Raw genomic sequence first — 10,440 nt, forward strand, 5'->3', positions numbered from 1 at the left:
AGTATGCAAGGATGGTTCAAAATAATAAAAACAACCAGCATAATTTACGTGAATAACAAAGCAAATAACAAGAACCATATGATGCTAGCAATAGATGCAGAAAAGGCATCTGACAAAATCCAACACCCTTCCTGATAAAGACACTCAGCAAAACTGGAATAAAAAAAAAGTCCTCAACATAGTGAAAAGTATATATAATATATTCCTATGGAATACTATACAGCACACAAGAGTAACGATTTTGTTAATTACTACTTAGCTTGGGAGGGGCTGGAGAGCATTACGCTAAGTGAACTAAATCCCGAAAGAACAAATATTGTCTAAGACCATTATTATAAACAAGTATGAGGAGCCAAGGAGGGAAGGTGGGAAGCAGAGGGGTGAAGATGGGTGAGGGGAGATGTTAATCACATTAGAATTGAGTAGAATTGGTCATAGTTCATCTCTGAATGTTTGGTTCATCTCTGAATTCAGCCATAAAGATATCTGAGCCAGGACTTTTAATACGGATGAGTCTGTATTTATGACCTACTGAGTTTCTTCTCTTGTGATGGATCTGTCCAGACATTGTATGTCTGACCATGTCAAGCTGTGTAGGGTGTCAATATACAGGAATTTGTCCATTTACTCTTGTTGTTGTTGTTATGTGCCGTCGAGTCGCTTGCGACTCATAGCAACCCTATGTACAACAGCCCTAAAACATGCTCTGTCCCGTGCCAATCTCACTGTCTCCAACACACCCACCCCAATTACCCCAGTCACTCAATCAATCTGCCTCATAAAGAGTCTTCCCCTCCTGCGCTGTCCTCCAACCTCCCAAGCATGATGTTCTTCTCCAAGGACATCATGTCCTTGCAACATGTCCAAAGTATGTCAGACAAGGCCTCAGAATCCTTGCCTCCAGGTTGAACCTGTTTGTTTTCTTAGCAGCCCATGGTACATTTAATACTCTCTCCAGCACCACAGCTCAAAGGCATTAATCCTTCTTCTATCCTCCTAGTCACTGTCCAACTCTCTGATGTATAACAACTGATTACTCCTGCTTTTTTTGTGTATTTCATTTGCTTGGTATATTTTTTTCCAGGCTTTGATGTTTCAACCTACCTTTTTCCTCGTTTCTTAGATGAGTCTCTTGTTGGCAACATATTGATGAGTTTTGTTTTAATGTACTCTGTGTGATCATTGATATCCCTGGTTTTATTGCTGTCATTTTGCTATCTCTGTTTCTGGTTACTATGGTCCATCCATTTTCCTTTGAAGTCTCTGTATGAAGGACTTCCCTTAGAATTTCTTGTAGAGTTGGTCTTGTTTTCACAAATTACTTAAGTTCTTGCTTTTCTAAAAAAGACCTAATTACTCCTTCATATTTGATGGACAGCTTTACTAGGTACAGGATCCTCAGTTGGATCCTTTTCTTTCAGCCTTTTGTATATGCAACCCCATGGTCTTCTTATTCATATGGTTTCTGCTGAGAAATTGGAACCTAATATATTTGATTCTCCTTTGTAAGTGAGTCTTTGTTTTTCTTGTGCTACTTTTAAAGTCTTCTGTCCTTATCTTTATTCTTGGGCCAGGAGGCAATCATTTAACATAACGAACAAGGAAATAATGCAAGTTTCAAAATCAGGAAAAGTGTAAACCAGGAATGCATGCTACATTCATAACTTTTCAACTCATATGTGGAACAGATTATCTGGGAGGCTTGGCTCTATGAGGAGGAATGTGGCATCAAGATTGGGGGAAGACTTTTCAACAACCTGCATTATACAGATGACACAACCTTGCTTGCTGAAGCTAAGTAGGACATGAGGCATTTGCCACAGAATGTCAAGGAATGCAGCCTTTAATACGGATTGAAGATCAACTTTAAGGAAACAAAGATTCTCACCACAGGACCAATTGGTAGAATCATGATGAAGAGAGAAGAGATTAAGATTGTTAACAGCTTCGGTTTGCTTAGCTCCATGATCAGCATCCTTGGTACCAGCAGCCAGGAAGTCAAAAGACAAATTGCATTAAGAAAGTCAGCTGTCATGTACCTCTCCAGAGTATTGAAGAGCAGTTATTTCAGTCTAGAGACTAAGGTGAACCTGATCCAGGCCATGATCTTCATAATTTGAAGCTGGACAATGACTAAGGATGTGAGTTGTGGTGCTGGAAAAGAGTATTGGACAGATTATGAACTGCTAAGAATACAAACATGTCTCTACTGGAGAGGGTGAAACTAGGTCGCTCCTTGGAGGCAAGGATTTTGAAGCTCCATCTCACATACTTTGAGCATGTTGCCAGGAGGGACCAATCCTGGAGAAAGACATCATGCTTGGAAGGGTGGAGAGATAGCACAAGTGAGGGAGACCTTGGATGAGATGGATTGATTCAGGGAATGGGGTAAAGGGGGGAGGTGTGTCAGTTGTTGTTGTTATTAAGCGCTGTCGAGTCGCAGGCGACTCATAGCGACCCTATGAAGGAGAGTCCTCGATGCTTGGGAGCCTTTCATCCTCTCTCCAGGTTCATAGGGTTTCCGGAGTCAAGCTATTATGGAAGTGGATGCCACTCCTCCTTCCACGCTTGTTTAATTGCGGAGCTCCACCCCACTCTCAGTCCGCACTGGGTAGCCAACCATTAACGCATTTGACACATCAGTGTCACAGTGTTCAGCCTCACAGCAACCACAACTGACCGCGGGACGGCAACTTGTACACCAGGGCTATACGGTCTAGAGGAATGTCTGAACAAAAACAATGAAAGACTGGGTGGGGCAAACCTGCGTGATTATGGCCGTCTCCTCCTTCCTCCTCTTCTTCTTTTGGGCTTGAAGCCACTGGTGCCTTCAACCCAAGGCCAAGCGTGGCTTCCCTGGCTCTTGGAGGCAGAGTCACCTTTCTCCAGAGACAGCCACAACACAACTCCCAGGTACACAGCATCATGCTCTCTGGCCAAAGGATCACAGCCACCCTGGGTGGGGCAAACCTGGGCGATTATGGAGGTGTGTCAGAGACAATGAAATTGGCTGAAGATAGAGCAAGGTTCCCAGCTGTTGCACATAGGGTCGCTATGAGTTGAAAGTGACTCACAGGCACACAGCAGTAACAACACCCTTATCTTTGATATTGGAGAAATTGACTATGTGTTGATGTTTTTCTTTCAAGATCTAGGCAGTTTGGGATTTGCTAAACTTCTTGCGTGTAGATATCTCCATTCTTTGTAATACCTAGGAAGTTCTCGTCAAGTAACTCTTCCACAATTTTCTCATGATTTACCTGCCCCACTCATATTCCGGAATTCCAATCATTTATATGTTGCTTCTTTTGATGTTATCCTACAGGATTCCAATCTTCTCTTCATTTCCTTTTTCTCTTCTTTCTGTTTTGCTTTTTTTTTTTACTTCTCGGATGTTCTCCTTGATGAGGTTCTTGTTTTCTAGCTCTCTGATTCTCTGTTCCGTCTCTTCTCTTCTGCTTTTTTGTCCTTCCAGAATGTTGGAAATATTGGCTATTTTGGTCTTGATAATGTGGATTTCATTTTCATATGTTTCTGTTATTTCTCGTACTTTGTTGGCTGTACTTTCTCTGTCTCATGGTGATTTTCCAGGAAATTGTACGCTTTTATCCATAATTTCAATTGTTTTTACAACTTTTGCAATTTCTTTCCTAGTTGTTGATATTCCTCCATGTCATTTTATATCTTCTGGCTCCCTATCTCTGGAGTATTTGCTCTGTTTATAGCTTTCAATTCCCCACCTCCATCATTCAACCTTCTTCTCTAACTGTTAATATAACCCTACATCAACATATTTCTCCTGCCTCCCTGTCTGGGGAATTAATTTCATTTGTGAGTTCCATTTCTTCTTTCATAATTTGTACTTTCTTCAGTAGCTGTTCATGCAACTCTATCCCAATATATTTCTTCTGCTTTTCTGTCATTGGGGTATTCATTGAATCTGCAATATATTCTGCTTCTTGGAGGGAAGGCTTGTTTTGTTTTTTACAATGTTTGAGGCTGCCTGCTGCTTTCTTGACATAGTGTGAAGATTTTATTTGTATGTGTTAGGCTGTTTTTATTATGTCTGCATCAGCTTCTTACAGTTATTCAACTTTATTCAACTATTCATTTGCTACAGGCTTAAAGTTTTCCATCTGTGGAAGTATGCAACTTGCTCTTCCAGTATACCTTTTAAGATCTGTGGAGTTGGAAAGTTTACCTTTTCTAAAGTCCTTTAGGTCTTCTATAGTCTGCAGTGCAGCCCTGTGGGAATTTCATCTTATTGCAGTCACCTCTCTTAAAGTCTAGTGTCTTCTTTGGTCTGTAGACTGGATCCATGGGCCAGGTTCCCCAACTGAAACAGTTTCTCTCCTTGGGACTTCTGGGTCCTTAATTCTCCCACATATCAATGGTTCTGGAAGTAAGTCTATCACCTGATTTCAGCCCCCTCTCCTGAAGGTTATGGTCCTGATTGGACTGTGGAGTAGTGAGGCCAGTATCCCCAAATGAAAGCAGTTTTTCTCTGACAGGATTATGGGCACCTCCATTCCAGCTCTCTTCAATATGCTGGTTTTGTGAGAGAGTCTCTCACTTGACTGCAGCCCTCTCTCCTGTAGCATGTTTTCCTCTTTGGTCTGAGGAGTGGCAAGGCCAGATTCTTCAGCTCTGGTCACTATTCTCTCTAGTGTTTCTGAGAGAACGTTCTTGTGTCTAATATTCTCCTGTTGGACCATGTTCTTGTGGCTGCCAGACAGAAACTGGAGCCTTCCAGCTGAGACATACATGTGGAGCAACAGGATAATGTCTCAGGTGAGGGTGATCCTCATGCTTCCAATTCCTGCTCAAAGAAGAGCATTGGAGTTCAGGCTTATGCCAGGGAAGGGGCTCACTTCCCTATATGTATGGATACACTTGAAGGAGATAATGGGGCTGCTGCATTGCCAATTTAGAGTATTTTTTGAGAAGGTAAAAAGATTTTAATGTCAACCTACCAACACAGAAGCCTCTTATTTTTTCATCATTTATGACTTCTGATTGTATTGAATTAACTAACAGTCTATTAACTTAATACTCCCCATACTTTGGAGATGACTCAACGGCACATATATTTTTAGGGTTTTTCTTTTAAGCCTCTTGTTTAGAGTCAACAAGACCTCGTGGAGGACCTTTGTATTTAAAGTTGGTTGTTATATTTTGGAGGAACATTCCTCTTCTGTTAATATGCTATACTGAGGTAACCTGGGGTTGCTGTGATGCTGAACCTTGTGCCATTGGGGTGTCAAATGCCATAATGGTTATCTGTGATGTACAGTGTTTGTTGGAGCTCCCAGTTTAAAACAGATTTGAAAGCAGGAGTGGCATCCACTTTGCAAACAAACATGCCTCTGGAAACTCTATGAACTTTGATAAATGTTGATAGTTATAAAAGGGTTTCAGGCCTTTTGTTCATAAGTTCACTATGAGTCGTGCTCAACTCTAAAGCAATCAGCAGCAACAACTAGTAGATTAGTCATTAGCTGCTTGATGTTGTGATTTGTCAAATCTGGGGAACCCATGCAATTAGTAGCATCAACTTTTCAGGGGCTAAAAAAGCAATTCCTACTTGTCATACCAATGGCTTAAGGTTCAGTTACATGCCAAGAGCAGAAATACACACACTGGCACTGGGGATCAGAGCAATAGGAACCCATGTCTGAAGGCTAGTAAATCATGAGATATCATCAACAAAAGGATACTTGAGTCAAGGAACTAGGCCAAGATCTAGGGAACAGAGAAGAAGTATCAGTTGGAAAGTCAGTGTTCCGACTTGTGAACTAGGACAATGCGGGGTACAGAGCTGCCAGAAGACACTGCTATTAAGTGTTTGCTGTCACCTTGGGGCACTTGTATCTCCATCACCAGGTATTTACATAATCTCAACATCCTGTGGCTTCTCTGTAAGACTATCCACACTTGGTAACCATGTGTCTGTGAGTGCTCTTGTTTGCAGCTTCAGGAGACTTCCTCTACTGAAATAGTCTCTGAGTAAATAAATAAACCTACCCATTTACAACAACATAGAAAGAGCTATGTTGGCCTAGTGGACAGAAAGTTATGCTACCAAGCCCAAGTTGGGTGATTTTAATCTGCGGCGCTCAGGCCTGGTTTAAATTGTTCTTAGTCAAACATTCTTCTAAGTGGTATAGCACTGGTCAATGCATTGCTGTACAGAGGTAACTCGAGGTTGCTGTGATGCTAAACAGTGACACTGATATGCTAAATGCAATAATGGTTACACATGGTTGATAGTGTTTGATGGAGCTTCCCGATTAAAACAAGCTTGAAAGCAGGAGTGGCATCCACTTCCAAAATGGCTTGCCTCCAGAAACTCTATGAACATGGAGAAACGACCAAAGTTATATAAGTGTTCAGGTCTTTCGTTCATGGGGTCACTATAGCAGGGTTTAAGGCTGTTGTACAATGGCTCACTAAGAGTCTCAGGCACATAACAACAACAACATCCTTATTTACTGTCCAACTAACTCTCTGACACATATCAAGTAATGGCAAAGTTCATCATTTAGATCATGCACGCTTTATTCTCTAGACATCGTTGCTTGTCAGTACTCTGGAGATGTTCCTGAAAGCAGACTTTCCTAATGCAATTACTCTTTTGATTTCCTGGCTACTGGTACCAAGAGTGTTATTGTAAGTCAAACAAACTGAAGCTGTTAGTAACTTTAGTCTCCCAAGTTAGGTAGTAATTTACAAAATCATTGCTCCTACAGGGAGGGGGCAGTTAATCATGGCATTATACCATTGAAAGGGGTGTGTGTGAAGAAAATAGGAAAGACCTGGTGTAAAAACAATGTATTCAAACTTTGTAAATAAAGCAGTATAAAATTAAAATATTTAAAAAGGGAAAAATTCATTGTTTCTGCATGCTGTATAGTATTCTATTGGGTCAATACAGCATAATTTCTCACTCCATTACACGGTGGTTGGACATATGGGCTGCCTCCATATTCTTTTATGGTGAATAATGTTGTTATGAAAATTGGTGTACAAGTCTCCATTTGTGCCTCAGTTCTGATTTTATCAGGGTATATTCCAAGCAGTGGAATAGCTGGGTCATATGGAATTTCTACGTTCAGATTTTCTAGGAAATGCCAAACTGCCTTCCAGAGTGGTTGTACCATTTTATAATCACACCAACAAAGTACAAGAGTTCCTATCTCACCACATCCTCTCCATCATGTATTAATTGCTGCCCCACTAGACATTGCCACTGCTACTGCGTTAATATGGCCAGTCATTATGGGTTTGATTTTCAACTCTCTTACTGTCAGTAATTTTTATCATTTCTTTATGTGTCTCTGGCCATCCGAATATCTTCCTCCTTGAAAAGTCTTCCCATGTCTTTTGCCCATTTTGTAACTGGACTGTCAGTCTTTTTCTTCTGGAGGCCTAGGAGTATTCTGTACAATTTAGTTATGAGACTCTTGGCTGAAACAATATTGCCAAATGTTAGTTCTCAGTGAGTAGGTTTTCTTTTCATCCTGTTCAAAATTGTTTTTTATATTGTTGTTGTTATGTGCCACCAAGTAGCTTGTGACTCATCGTGACCCCATGAACAAGAGCCCTAAACCCTGCTCTATTCTTTGCCAACTTCATTGTGTCTGACACACAGACTCCCATTACTCCAATCACTGAATCAATACATCTCATGGAGGGTCTTTTTCTCCTGAGCTGTCCCTCCACTTTCCCAAACACGAGGTCTGTTTCCAAGAACTGGAGACTCCTTGCAACACACCGCAAGTATGTCAGACAAAACTTCAGATCCTGCAATCTCAGAAGTACACGGTTCAAATCCACCAGATGCTCTGCTGGAGAAGGAGGAATAATCTCCTCCTGTATCAGTCAGATCTGATTTGACGGTACACACAAAAAATAATGAAATAAAAAAAAGAAAACTAAACACTAAAACTTCAGATCCATGCCTCCAAGGAGCAGCCCAGTTTCACCCTTTCAAGGACAAACCTGTTTGTTCTCCTAGCAGCATCACAGCTCAAAAGCATCAATTGTCTTTCTATCATCTTTAGTCACTGTCCAGCTTTCCAACGCATAGCACACAACTACGAAGACTATGGCCCGGATCATGCACACCTTAGTCTCCAGTTTGACATCGCTGCTCTTCAGTATTTGGGAGAGGTCCTTGACAGCTGACTTTCCCAGTGCAATTAGTCTCTTGATTTCCTGGTTGCTGTTACCAAGAGTGTTGACTGTGGAGCCAAGCAAACTAAAACTGTTAACTATTTCAATCTCTTCACCATCCATACTGATGCTGCCAGTTGGTCCAGTGGTGAGAATCTTTGTTTTCTTGATGTTGAGCTTCAATCCATATTGAAGACTGGAATCCTTGCCCTTCTGCAGCAAGTGCTTCATGTCCTCCCCAGTTTCAGCAAGCAGGGTTGTGTCATCTGCATAACCCAGGTTTTTGATGATTCTTCCACCAATCCTGATGCCACATTTCTCTTCATACAGCCCAGCGTCTCGGATGATCTGTTCTGCATACAGATTGAAAAGGTATGGAGACAAAATACATCCCTGATGAACCCCCTTCTTGATTTTGAACTATGTAGTGTCCTTTTGCTCTGTTCTGATGAATGCCTCTTGGTTCAAGTATAGGTTTCGCATTAGCACAATCAAATGTTCTGGGATTCCCATTCTTCTCAGAGTCAGCCATAGCTTATGATCCACACAGTCAAAAGCCTTTGCATAGTCAATGAAGCACAGATAGACATTCTTCTGGTATTCTCTGCTTTCTGACAAGATCCATCTAACATTAGCTATAATATTCCTAGTACCATGACCTCTTCTAAATCCAGCCTGCACATCTGGCAGTTCTCTGTTGACATGCTGCTCCAGTTGTTTTTGTATAATTTTCAGCAGAATCTTGCTTGCATGTGATATTAATGATACTGCTCGATAATTTTCACACTCTGTTATGTCACCTTTCTTCGGAATGGGAACAAATATTGATCTTTTCCAGTCAGTTGGCCGGCTGACTGTCCTCCACATTCCTTGGCACAACTTAGTGTGCACATCCAGGGCAGCATCTGTTTGTTGAAAGAAATCAACTGGTATGCTATCAACTCCTGGAGCCTTGTTTTTTGCCATTCTTTCAGAGCAACTTGAACTTCCTTCTTCATCACCATAGACTCTTGCTTATACATTGTTTCATAAAATCCTTCTGTGTCAGCCAATTCCTTCTGATACAGTGACTCTCTGTGTACTCCTTCCATCTTCTTTTGATAATTCCTGGATCATTTAACATTCTACTCAAAGTATCCTTAAGTATTGCCACACGTGGCTTTAATTTGTTTTTCAACTCTTTCAGTTTAAGAAACGCTGAGCAAGTTCAGCCCTTTGATTTTCTGACTCCAGCTCTCTGCAGTCTCGAGCTGCCTTTTGAAATTTTCTGTTCAGCTCTTTGATTTCTTGGTTTCTTCCTTTAGCTTTGGTCTCGGCGCTCTAATGCAATATTCAGCCTCATCTGACATCCATCTTGGTATTTTCTTCTTCTTCAGCCTTTGTAATGGCCTTTTGCATGCTTCATGGACGATTTTCTTGATATCCTCCCAGAGCTCATTTGGTCTATGCTCATTGGTACTGTTCCTGAGATGATTTTGAAATTCGAGTGGGACAGACTTAAGGTCAAATCTTGGTTCCCATGGTCTTGATTTAGTTTCCCTCAACTTCAGCTTGAACTTGCGCATGAGTAGTTGGTGGTCTGTCCCACGGTCAGCACCCAACCTGGTTTTCACTGCTGATACTGAGCTTCTCCACTGTTTTGATTCGTATGCATACCATCAGGTGAGATCCATGTGTATAGCCTGCGTTTATGTTTCTTATAGAAGGTATTTGCAATGAATAAATCATTGAATGTCCAGAACTCTATCATTCTATCTCCAGCCTCATTCCTCCCACTGAGCCCAGGTTTTCCAGCTACTGATCCTTTTTCCCTGTTCCCAACTTTTGCATTTATCAATGCATCTTTATTGCATGTTTGATCAATTTCTGACTGAAAAAGTTGGTAGAAATCTTCTATTTCCTCCTCTTTGGCTCTAGCTGTTGGTGCAGATATTTGAATGATAGTGGTATTCACTGGACTTCCTTGTATGCGTATGGATATTATCATGTCGCTCACCACACTATATTTCAGGATAGATTTAGAAATGACTTTTCAAATTATGAAATCAACCCCATTTTTTCCTCACTTTTTCCCCTTGGCATAGTAAATCATATGATCATCTGATTCAAAATGTCCCATGCCAAGCCATCTCATTTCACCAATACCTAGTATGTCAATATTTATGTGTTCCATTTCTTTCTTAACAATGTCCAATTTCCCTATTCATGCTTCTCACATCTCATGTTCCAATCTTCATAATATTCCAATATTATAGATTTCATTTC

General features: G+C 41.0%; 1 pseudogene; it reads right to left on the minus strand.

Annotated features, from left to right (window-relative positions):
* Window positions 1-4,804: 4,804 nt before the first annotated feature.
* The window catches only part of LOC102875910, an 8,097-nt pseudogene continuing 2,461 nt past the window's right edge, over window positions 4,805-10,440 (minus strand).

The sequence above is a fragment of the Elephantulus edwardii genome, unplaced genomic scaffold, assembly GCF_000299155.1.
Source record: "Elephantulus edwardii isolate Elephantulus edwardi_28Jun2011 unplaced genomic scaffold, EleEdw1.0 scaffold00319, whole genome shotgun sequence".
Classification (NCBI taxonomy): Eukaryota; Metazoa; Chordata; class Mammalia; order Macroscelidea; family Macroscelididae; genus Elephantulus; species Elephantulus edwardii.